This window comes from Herpailurus yagouaroundi, unplaced genomic scaffold (genome assembly GCF_014898765.1).
Source record: "Herpailurus yagouaroundi ecotype Mexico unplaced genomic scaffold, PumYag 180, whole genome shotgun sequence".
Classification (NCBI taxonomy): Eukaryota; Metazoa; Chordata; class Mammalia; order Carnivora; family Felidae; genus Herpailurus; species Herpailurus yagouaroundi.
The window spans coordinates 8207118-8223270 of NW_024412411.1; the positions used below are offsets into that span (position 1 = coordinate 8207118).

At 45.7% G+C, this 16153-nt stretch overlaps 1 protein-coding gene across 6 annotated transcripts in view; it reads right to left on the reverse strand.

The window, feature by feature from the left end:
- The window catches only part of TENM4 (teneurin transmembrane protein 4), a 2953639-nt gene that overhangs the window by 352507 nt on the left and 2584979 nt on the right, over positions 1-16153 (reverse strand). The window lies entirely within an intron of this gene.

Here is a 16153-nt window from a genome sequence, read left to right on the forward strand (position 1 = left end):
CGCAATGTGAGAAGCCCAACTGCCTCTTTGTATCTTCACCAGCTTCCAGGGATGCAAATATATTAAGACCCAGCCTCCTCCCTCAAAGCAGCTCCAAGTCTAGCCGAGAGGTGAGACACAGGTATCTTCCAGAGCTTTACTCTCCCCCCGGCCTTCTCTGTCTGCGACCTTCACCTGCTTACTGGGAGCGGATAACCAATGCTGTTACAGAGTTAGCAAACTTGCTTAATGCTGGTTACTGAAGTTGGCAAACTTACTCCTCTCCACCCCACAGCCCTCAATCAATTTCTTTCCCTCCGAGGGCAGTGTACGGCCGGTATAGTTTCCCCTCTGTCCATGTTCTCTACTCTCTGGATCATTAAATTTTTCTCGTCCAAATTCAGCAATCTATTTCATCCTCGAGGTCTGGCTGTCTTGAAACCCAAGACCCTCTGCAGGAATGGAAGGCCCAAGAGAAGAGAATGATTTAGAGCGCCTCAAAACCAGGCCTCGACATTTCTCAGTCCCGTTCCCAGAGGGGTCTTTGCAGTTGGAATCTCAATTCGGAAAGTACTTTCAAAGTTGGCAGGCAAAAGGAGGGCAGGCGGAAGGGCATGAAACGGGACGGGCATGATTCCTATTTGTGAGGAGGAGTTTTCTCTATCCAGGTGCGCCCTTTTCCAGGAAGCCCTATGAATAACGCTATTCACTGTGGTAACAGCTTTCATTCCGAGAAATCCCCAGGTCCTTTATGGGGAGAAGTCCTATCACCCGACAATGACTTGATCTCCTAAACACAGTAAAGTTAACAGCTGTTAAACAGCTGCATTACTCTAGCGAGAGAAAAAAGGGTTGGGGGCCTCGGAAGAAGTTTGGGCGAGGAAAGAGAGCCTCAACTCCTCTGGTGGGAGGCACTCCGAATGCATCCAGGGTTCACAGCAGGATTCCCGCCTCCTCTGCGGCATTCGGGCATGTAATCACAGGAAGAAACTTGGAGAGTGACACGGGGGCCAGGGCTGGCGTTTGGGGAGCATTTGTGTGCCAGGCACTGTGCTAAGCCATTTACAAGCATTATTTAATAGATGCCTCACACCTACTGGATGATGTGGCTTCTAACATCACTCCCACTTTCCAGAAGCCTCAGAGAAGTGAAGAGACTGACGTAGGCTTACCTGGCAAACGTGTGGAGCCCAGGCTGGGCTCCTGAGTCACTCTAAATCAGGCAGGTTCAGAAACCATCTCTCACCTGGGCTGACATGGAGGGCTTGGAGCAAGTCTGGCCTGAAAATGGGAGGGGGGTACCTACTTCAAGAGCTAAAGAACCTTCTCAGCTGGACATGCCAGCAACCAAAACTTCCAGAGCCTCCCCTTTCAGCAGGGAGGGGAGAGGATCCCACACTGGACATCTGCAGCCTGTCCCTCTTGGGGTCCTGGCCCCCAATCCCTCTCCACGTCTAGGAACTTTCCCCAGAGGCACACTGAGCACAGTGGAGCCATGCGCTGCTTGGGCCTGGCTCTCAGTGGATGATTTATGGGCCTCATATCCTACCATCCCTAGGAGGGAGTGATTCGTCCTACTTATAGCCCAGCCAGGCTGACTCCTGTCAAACAGCCTTGCAGACCCCCTTAAATGACAGTAATTCTCCCACCAGGAGGAAACCGAAGGGGCAGGTATCTGAATGAGATCCAGCACCCTTCGGGAAGCTTCTTGGCTGGTCCCAGTAAAGGATACCACTGGATATGAACAGAGATGAAAGACGGAGAGAGGCAGAGAGAAAGCAGGAAGACAAAGAGAAGGAGACACAGAGGTGGATAAAGGACATTTATGTGAGTGATTGCTTGTGTGAAGGAAGCTTGCCCCTCCTACCACGCTAGGGACCATGTCTGGTTTTACTCAGTGTTGTATCCTCAGCAGCCAGACCAGTGAGTAACACACAGATGTTCCTGAGTACTTACTAAATGAAATTTTTAAAAAAGAGAGATAAGAGTACAGAGAACACAAGTCCTAACCCAGAAGAGTTGCTAAGGAAATCCCTGTTGACTGACTACATACACACCTATGGACAGAGAGTATTTTAGAGGGGAAGAACGGGGGACCCAGACTCCAGAACAGGTGCCCAGCAGATCTGCCAAGGGAAGAAAGCATTGAGGTCGGAGGGCCTGAGGCTGCACTCAGCAAGAGGGGACCAGGATCGGGCCTGCGCCCACTCCTGGGGGCTTCTGAGTCAGGGTGGAGAATCAGGAGGGATTCTCCGAAGGGAAAGGAGCCTTCTGAGAGGTTCCAGGAAGCCAGCAGCGGGTGCTCAGGGTCTGGAATAGAGGAGGAGTAGGGAGTCAATGGTTGGGTCAGGAGCTCATAACTACTTTCTCGGAATCTAGCATAAATCCAGACAAGCAAGGGCGCTCAACAGACATCTGCTCAATGAGTGAACGAGAACAAGACTTTGGGATGAAAAGGTCCCAGCAATGGTTTAGGACTGCATCTGTGAAACAACAGTGTGATCTGTGAGGTGGGCCCACAGGCTGAAGGGGGCAGGCTGGGCTGGCCTGGCCCTGTCTTGAGACTTGGTGCCCCTGGGCACATGTGAGTGAACGTTGCTTCTACTTTGACTGTAGAGCGGTGGTTCTCAACAGGGGCGATTGTAACCCCCAGAAGACATTTGGCAATGTCTGGAAACATTTTTGGTGGCCACGAATGAGGGGGTAGAGCCCGGGATTCTGGCAGACATCCTACAACGCATAGGGTAGACCCCACGATGAAGAATTATCTCGCCCAAATGTGACAGCCGTGAACCCCTTGCTCTGGAGCCCTATGGGAACACCACTGGCCTCACCCAACATCCTGAATCCGAACCCTCATTTTGAGGTAGTTTAGTTACTATAATTAGGATCACTACCATCACTAAAGATTTACTGAGACTTGGTATGCAAAAGCAGATACATATCTTCTTGACTTTCCTCTCCTGAAACAGACGATGGTGGTTTGGGATTCAGACGAGACCAGTGTGAACACAAGCCATTGTATGGATAGCTACAGACCACCACTGCTGCAGCCACTGGGGAGCTCCGTGCTGGGGACCTCTCTTTATCCTTCTGGAATTTATAAACTTGATCCTTAGAACAGGAAGGCATCATAGGAGCATATAGACTCATGGCGTCCTTTTACAAAAAAGCTGAAGTCCCAAGAGGGAAATGATAAACGACCTGCCCAGGGTCACATGGCAAATGAGTGGCAGAACCAGAGCTGGAACCCAGATCTCCTGATGCCAGCCTGCTTGGTGCTTTTTCTATGAGAAAGTATCTAGTGACTTAAGTTTCTAAAAAGTGCTTCCTGCAATACTGAGCAGTACGTGTGATGCATGTAAATGAAGATTTGAGAGCCTTTCAAATGTTCAGGTGGTCAGGTGCGGCTCACCTGAGGCTGACCGTTGCTCAGGGAGCAGGAGTCTAAGAGAAGGCTCTGGTGAGGCTTTGATGCATAATTTGCTTTGATAGAAACGTAATTGCTTGAAGAGGTCTTTAAGCATTCATAGGGGGCCCCAAAGACCCAAAGCAAGATGACTTATAAATAATCAGGTTATTTCCCTCCTGTTGTCCCAAGGAAAGGTAGTACTAGGAAACAAAGAGATGGGAGTGCCCAGTAGCGCGGATGGTTAAGCATCTGACTTTTGATTTCGGCTCAGGTCACGATCTCACAGTTTGTGGGTTCAAGCCCCACATCGGGCTCTGAGCTAACAACATGGAGCCTATTTGGGAATCAATCTCTCTCTCTCTCTCCCTTCCCCTCACCCTGCTCATGCTCTCTCTCTCTCTCTCTCAAATAAAATTAAAAATTAAAAAAAAGGAAATAAAAAGATTGGCACCAAAATTACTATTTCTTCCCTAAACCCCAGGCCTCTGAGACTTATTTTGATGACAAAAGCTGCTGATCATTTGCAAGAACACACCAGTGACTACCTCACTTAAAGTGGAAATTAAAGAGCACAGCCGGAGAGGTGGGGCAGGGAGCAGTATTCCTTGTGCCCTCCACCCTCCATCCATCTACTCATCTTTGAAGACTCTGTTCCTGCACTTCCCACCCTCTAAAACATTTCTAACTCCCTTCCACAAGGAACTACTAAATCTGTGCCACTTAATGACCCGCTGACCCTTACAATCCAGCTCCTGATAGGTTAATGTTTATTGCCTATTGTCCATCTCCTCCACTAGACTCTGTCCCAAGAGCCTGGCACAAGGGTAGGCAAACAACAGGTGTTCAACAAATACTTGTGGATTTGCTGAAGTAAAATAAGGAGAAGTGGCACCCCAGGGGAGAAGGTGCATACCAGAGGAGGGATGGGGGTGTATATTCTCAGGGATGGAGAACAAAGTGCTGTTTTAACATTTAGATTCTACCAAAGAAAAGATCCTACAATTTCCTGATCTCTTGCTATGCACAAAGCACTATGGTCACTGGCATAGTCCTCCTGACAAGCCTATAAGCAAAGTATCATCATCCCCAGTTCTTTGATAAGAAAATGAATACTCCGAGAGCCAGGATGAAATGGGGCCAAATGATCCACCATGCTGTCTCATGCCACATAAGTCCTATCATTTCTGTGCTTCAATAAAACCCTCACGGTGCCTACTTGGACTGGCAGGATTTCTCACATCAGAGCTTCTGCTCAGGGTTTCTTTTCTTTCTTTTCTTATCTTTTTTTTTTTTGAGAGAGTGCACACGTGCGCATGCGGATGAGCAAGTAAGCAGGGTGGGGGAAGAGGAAGAGGGAGAGAGAGAGTCCCAAGCAGGCTCCATGCCAGCATGAAGCCTGACACAGGGCTCCATCCCATGGACCGTGAGATCATGACATGAACCGAATCAAGGGTCAGATGCTTCACCGACTGAGCCACCCAGGCTCCCCGTGTGCTCACGTGTTCACATCTAACACACGCATTTAATAATAACTATTTTCACTATCAGAAACTAGAAGCTTCTTCAGAAGTCTGAATAAACCTGTCAACAACTAAATCAGTAAACAGACTGATTTGACCTGTGTACTTAAGATTTATGAAGTTATTTATTTGAAAAGTCCTACAAAGAGAGAAATAAACTACATTCTGCTAAGCACTTGATGAATCGACTTTAATTTTTAGTCTCCAAAATCAGACTAATCCAGGAAATCTAGGGTTTTGCCATAATCATTGATAAGAGGAGGTGACTTAGTGTAATGGAAACAATACAGACAAGAGAGTGAGTGAAAGGGACAGGGTAGGGTCACATGCTGTCACTTAGTTGTCTTATCTGTCAAATGGGAATAATAAAACCCAGATCTATCAGGCCTGTTTTGAAGACACAACTTAAAAGCAGTTTTGTAAACTGCAAAGCAACGTAGAGGCATTAGCTATTATGGTTGTTGAGGAAATTTTGGCATTTTATACCCACTTGTGAGCACTTGATTTCAAAGAGGCTTTAATTATGTCCATCGAAAAGTTAAAAATAAAAACCACCTCCCTGAATAGAGTACAATGTTGGAACTACTTCCTAATGTGCTTCTGAGTTCAACATCTTTCCTTTGCCACTGCCCGTGAGGGCTGAGAGGACCTTGTAATTTGTAGCGTAGTTAGTGGAACCCCAGATGCTATTCTTGGGCCTCATTGAAGGCGTAAATCCTTGTTAACCTCCAGCCCTCAGAGGCACATAGTGGAGATCCCGCTCTCCTTGTGGGTATAATTAGAGACATTTTTAGCTCTCTAGAAATTTCTTCAAAGAACAAAATGTTCTCAAGAAATCCTAAACCACTATACAGGAAATATTGTGGAAATTTAATTAAAAAATTTTTTTTGTAAAGTTAGGTCTTTATGGGGCCTAAAAAAACATCTCGAAATATAGGGGAAGGGAAGGAAAAACAAGATACAAACAGAAAGGGAGGCAAACCATAAGAGACTCTTAAATACAGGGACCAATCTGAGGTTGGTGGGGATAGGGGTGGGTGGAAAAATGGGTAACGGGCATTATGGAGGGCACTTGTTGGGATGAGCACTGGTGTTATATGTAAGCGATGAATCACCGGGTTCTACTCCTTAAGTCAAGACTACACTGTATGTTAACTAACTTGAGAATAAAAAAAAAAAGACAGGGGCGCCTGGGTGGCTCGGTCGGTTAAGCGTCCGACTTCAGCTCAGGTCATGATCTCACAGTCGGTGACTTCCAGCCCCGTGTTGGGCTCTGTGTTGACAGCTCAGAGCCTGGAGCCTGCTTCAGATTCTGTGTGTGTGTGTGTCTCTCTCTCTCTGCCCCTCCCCTGCTCATGCTCTGTCTCTCTCTGTCTCAAAAATAAATAAAAACATTAAAAAAAATTAAAAATTAAAAAAAACTAATAAATAAAGTTAGGTCTTTATGGGGCCTAAAAAACCATCTCAAAAACTGTTTTTTGGAACAGTATGTCTTTGAGATATTAACGGGCATTCCACAAAAAATGTGTCTGTGGTCAAACAGGCCTAGAAAAGGCCTAGATGACAAGGTTAACTAACCCATGATCATGGGACCTATCCAGGCATGTGCTGTGCTGGCAGGTATAGTACATCTCTATGAGTGGACCCAGCAGACAGAGGTTTTTCCATATATTTGAGAAGTTTTAATCTCTCAGGGAGTCTGGGAGACTAGTTTTGCACAGAACAAACTTCCAGAACTCTGCTCTAAAACTGGTTGTCATACTGTGCCTAGCAGAATCCCAAAGGCTCTTGGAGAAGGTCTCAGAAGCCAGAGAGGGCTAGAACGAAGGCCTTGCTATGGTCTGAATATCTACATCCCTTCCAAATTCATGTTGAAACCCTAATGCTCAACATGATGGATATTAGAAGGCAGGGCTTTTGTGAGATGCTTGGGTCATGAGGGTAGAACTCACATAAATGGGATTGGGATTAGTATTCTTATTAAACAGACCCTACAGATCTCCCCAGCCCCTGCTACCATGTGAGGGTACAAAGAGAAAGCATGGGCTGTTAACAGGGAAGAGGGCTCTCACCAGAACTTGACCGTGCCAGTGCCTTTTTCTTAGATTTCCAGCCTCCAGAATTGTGAGCAGTAAGTTTCTGTTGCTTATAGGCCCCCTAGTCTATGGTATTTTGTTATAGCAGCCTGAAAGGATGAAGACAACCCCTTCGTTTTCACGGAACATCTCCCCTAAAACCTGCAACACCACTGCTCTATAGAACAGACCAAGACAGAGACCCTTCAGACGGCCTACCCCTTTGTGTCTGTCAATCTTCAGACTACAACATTGCCTTCACTGTCTGAACCAAGGGGTTCAGAGTACAGAATGACCAGATGAAGTATGAATACACGTCATTCCTTCCTTGACCTTAGAACATGTGCTTGACCCCACCCAAGCTCTTCTCCTCAGCTGTACAAAGCCAACGGCACTCATCTTGCAGACTACACGCTGGCATATGACTGGCACACAGCAGAGGCTCTAGAAACAACACCGGGACATCTGAAATATCCTTTTGTTCTTTTTATCTTTTATGTTAAGTAAAAATTCTCAGCCCACCTCAGGTATAGCCATTTGCACCCTGTACTCTATCCGTGCACTCTACCGAGCCCATGCTAGCATTAGGTCTCTCTATCTTGCTTTGGGATTTCTTCCTTAAAACATTTTTGGTCAATTTTTCTTATCACATAGTGATACACATTCAGTGCAGAAGATTATAAACATTCAGACAAGGAAAGAGAAAAGAAAACCAAAAAAAAAAATTCACCCCTAATTCCACTATTGGAATTATGCTGTTAATGTGTTCCTTTTTAATTTCAGCTCATCTGAGAAATGTCACTACAGCTTCCTGGGGTTCTTCTCTGCTGTGTTGTCAAACTTACATTTACCAAAATCACACATCCTTCTTCTTCTTTTATATTAGTTAATTTGCATACTTTTTATCTACAAAACAATCCTAACTTGTATTTATATATTTGGATTCAAGCAATACAGATGCAAGGTGAACACAAATGCAAGTCTTCCTTCCCTCCTTCCCCTCCCATCCCGCTTGTCTCCTGAGGAAACCGCTGTTAAATATTGTATTTACAGACATTTTCCGATTTATTTCCATATTATAGTAGTTGGTGTTCAAAGACATAAAAGGTGGTCTCACACCTACTGTTTTATTTTTCAACCCTCTTGAATCATCTTTTCAAAGATATCTTAAAACTAAACCTAGTATTTTCTCTGAAGTTTCTGAAATCAACTTTCTTAAAGGTCTAGGGCAGTGCTTCTCAACTGTGTGTGTGTGTGTGTGTGTGTGTGTGTGTGTGTGTGTGTACCACTTAGATACCTTGTTAGAAAAGCAGATTATGACTCCATATGTCTAGAGTGGGGCTGAGATTCTGTGTTTCTCACCAGCTCACGCTCTCAGTCCACTTTGGGGAGCGAGGCTCCAGGGCACATATCTGCTCATGTCCTGCATTCTTTGCCTTGGCTTATATGAACTCCAAGATGGCCGCTTTCTCCCATGAATCCCACACCCCTGCTTCATCAGCTTTACTTGATTGGCCAGAATTAAGCCCAATGCATGAGTCTCCATCAAGATGTGGGGGTAACTGATGGTGTAGAGTTCCTGGGGATCTAGGTCCCACAGTGGAAGACACCTCAGTGTTCAGGTCTTTTCTGCAGGGAAGAAACATCTAGAGGAGCAGAAGATATAATAGCCATAGTGCCAATCTCCTGAAAGTCATGACATGAATGCTTAACCAAAGAACATCCAAGGGGAGCAGAAGTGAGGAGGTTTTAACCTCACTGGGGGAGAAAAACTCAAAGAGGCACAGTGAGACTTAGAGGAACAGTGAGATTTAGATACTCAAATTTAGCTGAAGCAGTCAAGTACTTTCTGGCAACTGAGTTGATTGGGTGATGAACAGGTCCTGAGGAATGGAGATGGGAGAGTCAGTGAAAGCATGCTGTCCCTGCCCTGTCATTAGGTATGGCCCTTTAGGAGGCTCTCCTGCCATCAGCCACGGCACACACAAGGGAGCCTTCTACCACATGGCCAATTGCACCCAGCGTGGTTCTTAAAAGATAGCCCCCTGGCACCCACGATGTCCCCAGGACTGGGTTGAGTGGGGAAAAGCACCTTCAAAGCTAATCAGATGGTCAGCCTTCTCATCAGTCTGGGAGGTCTGAGGAGAGTTTCCCTCCAGCCACTGTCCTCTTGGAATCAAAGAGCTCGGATTTCTGCTTGGTTAATGACAGTACAACAGAACCCAGAAAACGCATTCCTTATAGTTTCTACAGTTAAGCACACCACAGTTCATTTTGCTTCATCTTTTAAGCTGTTGGCTACTAGAAAAACCCTCTAGGAAAAGCCCTTCTCTAATTGACCACCACATCTCAAGTTGTCTTTGCTGATGTGAGAGATTTTTCTCTGTGATGTGTATATTATACAAATATATATGTAAATATAATTCCTCCCAAATAACTGAAATCTGCCCAGGAAAGCCAGTGGACACTTATTTGCACAGTTCTCATCCAAATCCACCAGGTTATCCAAAGCAAAGAATGCAAGGGGCAAGGGAAATAAATATATATTTCTAATAAACTTTTCATGAATTTGACCTGCATGGGGATCATCAGAAAGACTTGGTTCTTTCTTAATCAAATCAGAACAACGGTACAAGAAAATGACTCCTAGGGTGGAGCAAAGCAGAAGGGCTTGTCCTTGAGAACCAGGGGATGACAGTCAGCCTCAACTCTAAAATGCCTTCCTTGGGGCGCCTGGGTGGCGCAGTCGGTTAAGCGTCCGACTTCAGCCAGGCCACGATCTCGCGGTCCGTGAGTTGGAGCCCCGCATCAGGCTCTGGGCTGATGGCTCAGAGCCTGGAGCCTGTTTCCGATTCTGTGTCTCCCTCTCTCTCTGCCCCTCCCCCATTCATGCTCTGTCTCTCTCTGTCCCAAAAATAAATAAATGTTGAAAAAAAAAATTTTAAATGCCTTCCTTTTACAGGGTATCGCAAGGAAAACATGGCAGAGACATATGGCCAAACCATCCCAATCAGAGGTCCTGCAAGGTCCAAAGCTGGGCAATGGGAGTCAGGAAACACCATCAGTGGGACCTCTGTTTTGCTGATCACTGTATGCCCAGCATCGAGCACCGAGCCTCCCTAGCGTAGGCACTGCATACGTTTCCCTGGAATGAATGAGCGAATGGATACATGGATGAGAGAGTGAATGATCACTTCTAAATCAGTGCCTCCAGGACCCCTTACTCAGCTCCAGGTGTTTAGTAATTATCTCTACTTAGCTGTCTTCCAGGTGTTTCAAATTCATCATATCTCAAATTCCAACCCATCAGGCACCACTCCATCCCTGTAAACTGCTCCTTGGGGGCTCTGGAATTCTGACACCATCTCTGACTGTCTGAGCTATTCTCACCTTCTTCATCTACAAAACTCCCACTGCAAATGTTATGTCCTCTCGGATGCTTTCCCTGGACACTGCTCACCCCCTCTTCCTCACTGGCCTTTCTTATTTAAATATTGATTAGAGTCTGAGATGGTGTCTGTCAAAGGCTTTATGCAGACTGAGAAAAGGAGGCTGAGCTAAACACCAGGCAGCTGAGCTCTCTCTCAGCTGAAACAAAGGAAACTCTTTTTTGCTCCTTCATCTCATTTCTTTCTTTTGCTTCTCTAGCTGTGGTGAAACAGAACCTTATTCTGAGGAAGCAGAGATGGTCAAGAGCTCTGACCACTAACTACAGACGTCATACATTCAAATCTTGACTTGTGAGGGAGTTTAAACTTAGCAGTTAGGTTGCAGGAAGCCCAGCCTCCTGGAGAAAGACCCAGGAGAGGGGAGAAGCTTTTTTGTGACCATTCTGTTTCTATGCACTGCCATGGGAAAGCAAGACTTTAAACTTCTGATGAAGTTCCCTGACTGCCCAAAGACGACCAGGATGACATTCGTAGTCCTAAAACAGGTGTATTCAGCTTGCTGACAAAAGGGTGGATGCACCCTAAGGTCACCTCAGGCTTGGGAAGGGCCTCTTACAGGGTTTACACTCATGCTGGATGATTTTTAAGAGGAATCAGGGAAGTAGGGGCAGGTTCTGGAGTGGATGGATACTCTCAAGAGGCAGGGACAATGAAATGAATGACCATTTTCATTTCGAGGAGGGAGGGTTAAAGCAGGGGTAGACTTAGCAGTACGTAAAGAAGCAGTACTTACTCCGAGAAGGGCAATGGCAGTCAGAGAAGGTGGATGTTCAGTAACTTTCATGGTCATGTACTGACCACATTTATGCCCTGAACATGGTCACGGAGGGGTTTGTTATTGACTTGTTCACAGCACTGTTTCCATTTGTTGGGAATGTCACAGGATTGTCGTCAGCAGGGCAGTTTTCCATTTCCTTTGTCATTTCTATGAAGCTACTACTTATTTCATGCCGGGCACTATCCTAACCACATGGTAGATGTCAACTCATTTATTCTTCATAATACGACTTTATGAGAGAGGTAGGTACTGCAACCATTTCACTGACGAGAATGGCTTAAAGATGTCAGTAACATTCCCACGCTCACAGAGATAAGGAAATGTGAGAGCCAGAGTTTGAACTCAGGTCCGACCAACTCTAAAGCCTGTGCCTTCTACATTCTACTGTTTCCATTTCATCACTACCAGTGTCTCCTCCATTCATTCAGTTAATATTATTGGGCCCATGGTAGCCACTGGCCTAGGCATTGGGGGTATGGGTACAAGACATGTTCCTTGCCTTCCGAGAGCTGAAAAAAACCTCTTGATTCTAGAGCTGTGCTATCCAATATGGTACCCACTAATTACATATAGTTTAACTTAGATTTAAAATTAAATTAAGCAAAGTTAAAAAAATTCATTTCCTCAGTTGTAGTAGCTACATTCCAAGTGTTAGATAACCACATGTGGCTAATGACTACTGTATAGGACAGTGCAGATACAGAATATTTCCATCATTGCAGAAAGTCATCTTGGACAGTGTAGTTCTTAGATTAAAAAAAATTATGTTTTTATTTTATTTTTGAGAGACAGAGTACGAGCAGGGGAGGGGCAGAGAGAGAGGGAGACAGAATTCTGAAGCAGACTGCAGGCTCTGAGCTGTCAGCACAGAGCCCAATTCAGGGCTTGAACTCACGACTGTGAGATCGTGACCTGAGCCAAAGTTGGATGTTCAACCGACTGAGCCACCCAGGCGCCCCTGGACAGTGTAGTTCTAGAGGAAATGGGTTCCCCATCCCTCCTTGAGTCTAACTTAAAAAGGTATACCTGCTTTTTAAGTGCTGTCCCTTTTGTTCTACTTTCTAGCTAGACCAAAACAAAAACAAAAACACAAACAAAAACAAAAAACCAAAAAAACCCCAAAAAACAAAAAAAAACAACAAAAACTACTAAACCCTATCGAGAGCCAAAACATTTTTCTGATTCCCAGTGTCTGTTCTTGCTTTGCTGAGTCATGCCCATTTGTCTTACAGTCACCAAAGAGTTTTGGAGCTGTGATGACAGCAGAGTAAATGCCACTGAAACTTGGACAGACCCCAGCCCTACATTTCCCACACATCAACAGAACTGTCAGCCCGGCTCAGATTCCAGAACCTTTATTGCTCAGGAAGCATTGAGAAGCAAAAAGAAGCCAGCCTGACTTTTAGGCTCTGGAGACAAGAAGAGAAAACGTCTTGTGACTTGTAAACTGAACAAATTTGGATGTGACGTCATCCCTGGCAGAGTTCCTTCACAGCAAAGAATTCTGCTTACCGGCGGATGGGCAGGACTCCCTCCGAGGGAGATGCAGGCATCTAACCTAACCTTCAGTTAGGCCATAAAAGTCCACAGCCAAGTGGAGCAAACAGAACATTTTTATTCCTTTTGTTCTTCCTCCTAACCCCAAAAGCCTTTCGGGAGGACTGAGTGCAGACCCAGAGTGAGGGGACAGAAAGAGAAGACAAAATCTTCATTCTTCTGGAGTGAAAAGTCTAGATGGCGTCGTCTATGGCAAAGAAACGGCCTTGCGCCAGCCTGCCCATGGCCCCTTCAGGTGCAAAGAGCCCGCCCAGGGCTACTGCTGGGGCCTGGGTCTAGGGTGCCAGGCTGCACACACCACATGGCTCTGCCCTGCCCGACTCCACCCACTTTTCTTTAACCAATGGCTTGACGCGAAAAGACGGGCTCAGCCAACCAGATTCTAGCTTTGAGGTTGAACGCGGAAGCAGGAAGTGCCCCACCAAGAAGCAAGAAGCAGCCAAAGCATGCACAGTGCCCTAGAGGCAAGGCTGTCAGGTGAAGACCTGTTACCTCCAGCCTCGAATCCAGAACTTCCAAGCTACTTCCAGTCCAGTCCAAACCACGCTGGTTTGGCACCTGTTCTTGATGATCATGCCAGCTTTATCATTAGGCATATTACCCTTCTATAAGCCCTACTCCTTGTGCAAGCTTTAATGCCTCTCTGTCCATGTGTAACTCAGTGATGTTTTAGATCTGGAAAAGGTATCATTCATTCCGTAACCGGAAATGGTTTAGGTGAGTAATGCAGAGGTGAAAGGGGAATAATGTTCCAAGTGCCTAGTCTGTGTCAAGCAGTATCTGGAGTGCTCCCACATAACAGAGAAGATTCAGTACTCACAAGAGCCCTGCCTCCTAGGCACAGTCACCATCCTGTTTCACAGGTGAGGTGCCAGGTTCCTCCAGATCAGCTGTCAGCATGCCCCAGCTGTCCTCGGTGCCTGCTGGTAAGAAGCTCTTCCTACTCTAAGCTGCTCAGAGAAGGAAAAGATGACAGAAAGTGAGGAGCAAGTAAGGCTTCCTGGAGAAGCTGAAAGTTGGGAAGTGACTTTCTGAACTTCAGTGTCTTTTCCTGTAAAATGAGAACAAAAATTTTGGACCAAAAGAGTAGTGTGGAATTGGTGAGATAAAGAATGGAGAACACTGAGCATTATGCTGAACATAGACAAAAGGTGCTGGACCTCAACCACAAGTCCCCTCTCCTTCTTCATCTATTGCTTTTGTCCAGCCTCCGGGAGCTGCCAGCCTTTGGCCTCCTGCCTCCTTCCTGCACCAGCCCGGGAACCTTAGTCACACTCTGGATCTGGTCCCAGTCTCCTTGGCGGAGGCCTGGTGTTCACTGCATTTATTATTCCAGGCACCCTGTGATTTACTTTTCTAGTGAGTTAATTGCAAAATCCATATGGAGCAGAGAGAAAACATCAACCCAAGCTTGCCACGCAAAGCAGGGGAACAGAGGAAGCTTTCTATCTCAGCCAGTGCGGCCTAGAGAAGCAGGGAGGGAGGTAGAGGCTGTCTCCCTTAGTGTACAGAGGGCCAGATCTGCCAAGCTCAGTGGAAGGCACATGGTGTTCAGAGCCTACTTATTCCCCCCTTTGTTTTTTAAGCTCATCCCTCTAGAGAAGAACCTAAGCTTTAGAAACCTACTGTGGGGTATATAGAGTGTAGGTTATCAAATCTCAGTGTGCATAAAAATAAGCAGCACCTGGGAAGTTCATTTAAAACGCAGATTCCCAAGCATCTCTCGCCAGAGTTCAGTGCCCTGAGGCTGGGAGGGGACGCCGGGGTTTGGTGTGTGTGTGATGCAGGTGACATACGAGCCAGAGTGGAGAAACAACAATGCAAAGGAAAGCTCAGTGGTTCTGGAGTTAGAAGGATTTACGTTCGGTTCTTGGTTCTCCCTCTTACCAGCTATGTGTCCCTGGGCAAATCATCTTTTCTCTCTGGCCTCAGTGCTGTTCTCTCTGAAGTAAAAATGAGAGTACTTACATCACAGGACCGTTGGGAGATAAAGGTAATAGATATTGGAAGTCCTTAACACAAATCTCGGCACACTGAAGGCACTCAAAAAAAAAAAAAAAAAAAATTAAAGAAACAATTTGCCTTTTTTTTTTTTTTTTTTTTTTAAACCCGGAGAAGTTTCTCTTTAAAACTAGCCTGAGCATCTTCACTTCTGAATGTTAATACATTTCTGTGTCTGTTTATGGTCTATAACTTGTAAAGAGGGGCCTTTGGGGGAAACCAGCTCTTGTTTTGAAAGCACTTTGAAGATGAAAAGGTGTCAAATCCTCCAGAGACCTGCTTGGTGGAAGGCAAAACAAATGTTTATTTTAATTTGGTGAGTTATAATTTATTAAAGGCTTTTGGAAAATGGAAATACGATTTATATTTTCACAAGGGACCTCACAGTTTTGAATAGTTTAATTTATTCATTTGTTCAAGGAACATTCACCGAGCACCTGGGTGCCTAGCCAGATGAACAAGTGCCAGCCCTCTGGGGGGACTCAGGGTCTGGACGATGATAGCGACTTGGTAGGGACCACAGTTTGCACTGCAGAAGGCCGGAGAACAGTCGATGACTTCTCTCAGCCTGAGGAACTGGGTCTTGAGAAGCAGATCAGCAGGAAATGATTCTATTTTGAAAGATTGAAACAATTTAAAAAGCAATTCTGTTACCAATAGGTGTATAATTTGAGACCCCTGGAGGAAAGAACTCTTCTCAGCATAGGTTACTCCCACCTTTAATTTATTAGATTACTCCAGAAGGGTATGAACAGTACCTAAGTACTAAGTTCTAAGAATACTTAGATCCTCCTAAGCACCAGGCCCTATTATATGAGTGTTCTGTAGACATCTTGACTTGGAGTTTCCAAAGGCATTTCTAACTCAGCAATATCCGACACTCAGCTTCTTATCTTTCCCCACAAACGTGCTCCAGCATTTCTTACCGCATCCACAGCTACCCCAATCAAAAATGGGGTCACCAGCCTGGATCCATTTCTTCTCCCACGGCCTACATTTATTAGTCACCAAATTTCATCAGTTCTTCCACTTAAGTACCTCTCATATCTGTCCCCATGACCACTACCCTGATTTTGTGGGCCACTATCTGTCGCTCACTCTCCTTCTTCACGTGGAAGCCAGGTGATCTTTCCAAAACACAAAGAGTCCTGTCCTTTCTTAAAGCCCTCTGATGGCTTTCCTTCCTTTACAGAATAAGGTTCAAATATCTACAGGTGCTGCCCAAGGCCCTGCTTACCTAGTCTCACCTCTTGCTACACAAGCCGCCCCCTATACACTTCAGCAGTCATACTATACATGTACATACAAACATGCCAGCACCCTCTGGCTCCATCCTGGAAGATTCTAGTGAATGGCTCCCCCCTCTCAAATCTTATATCACA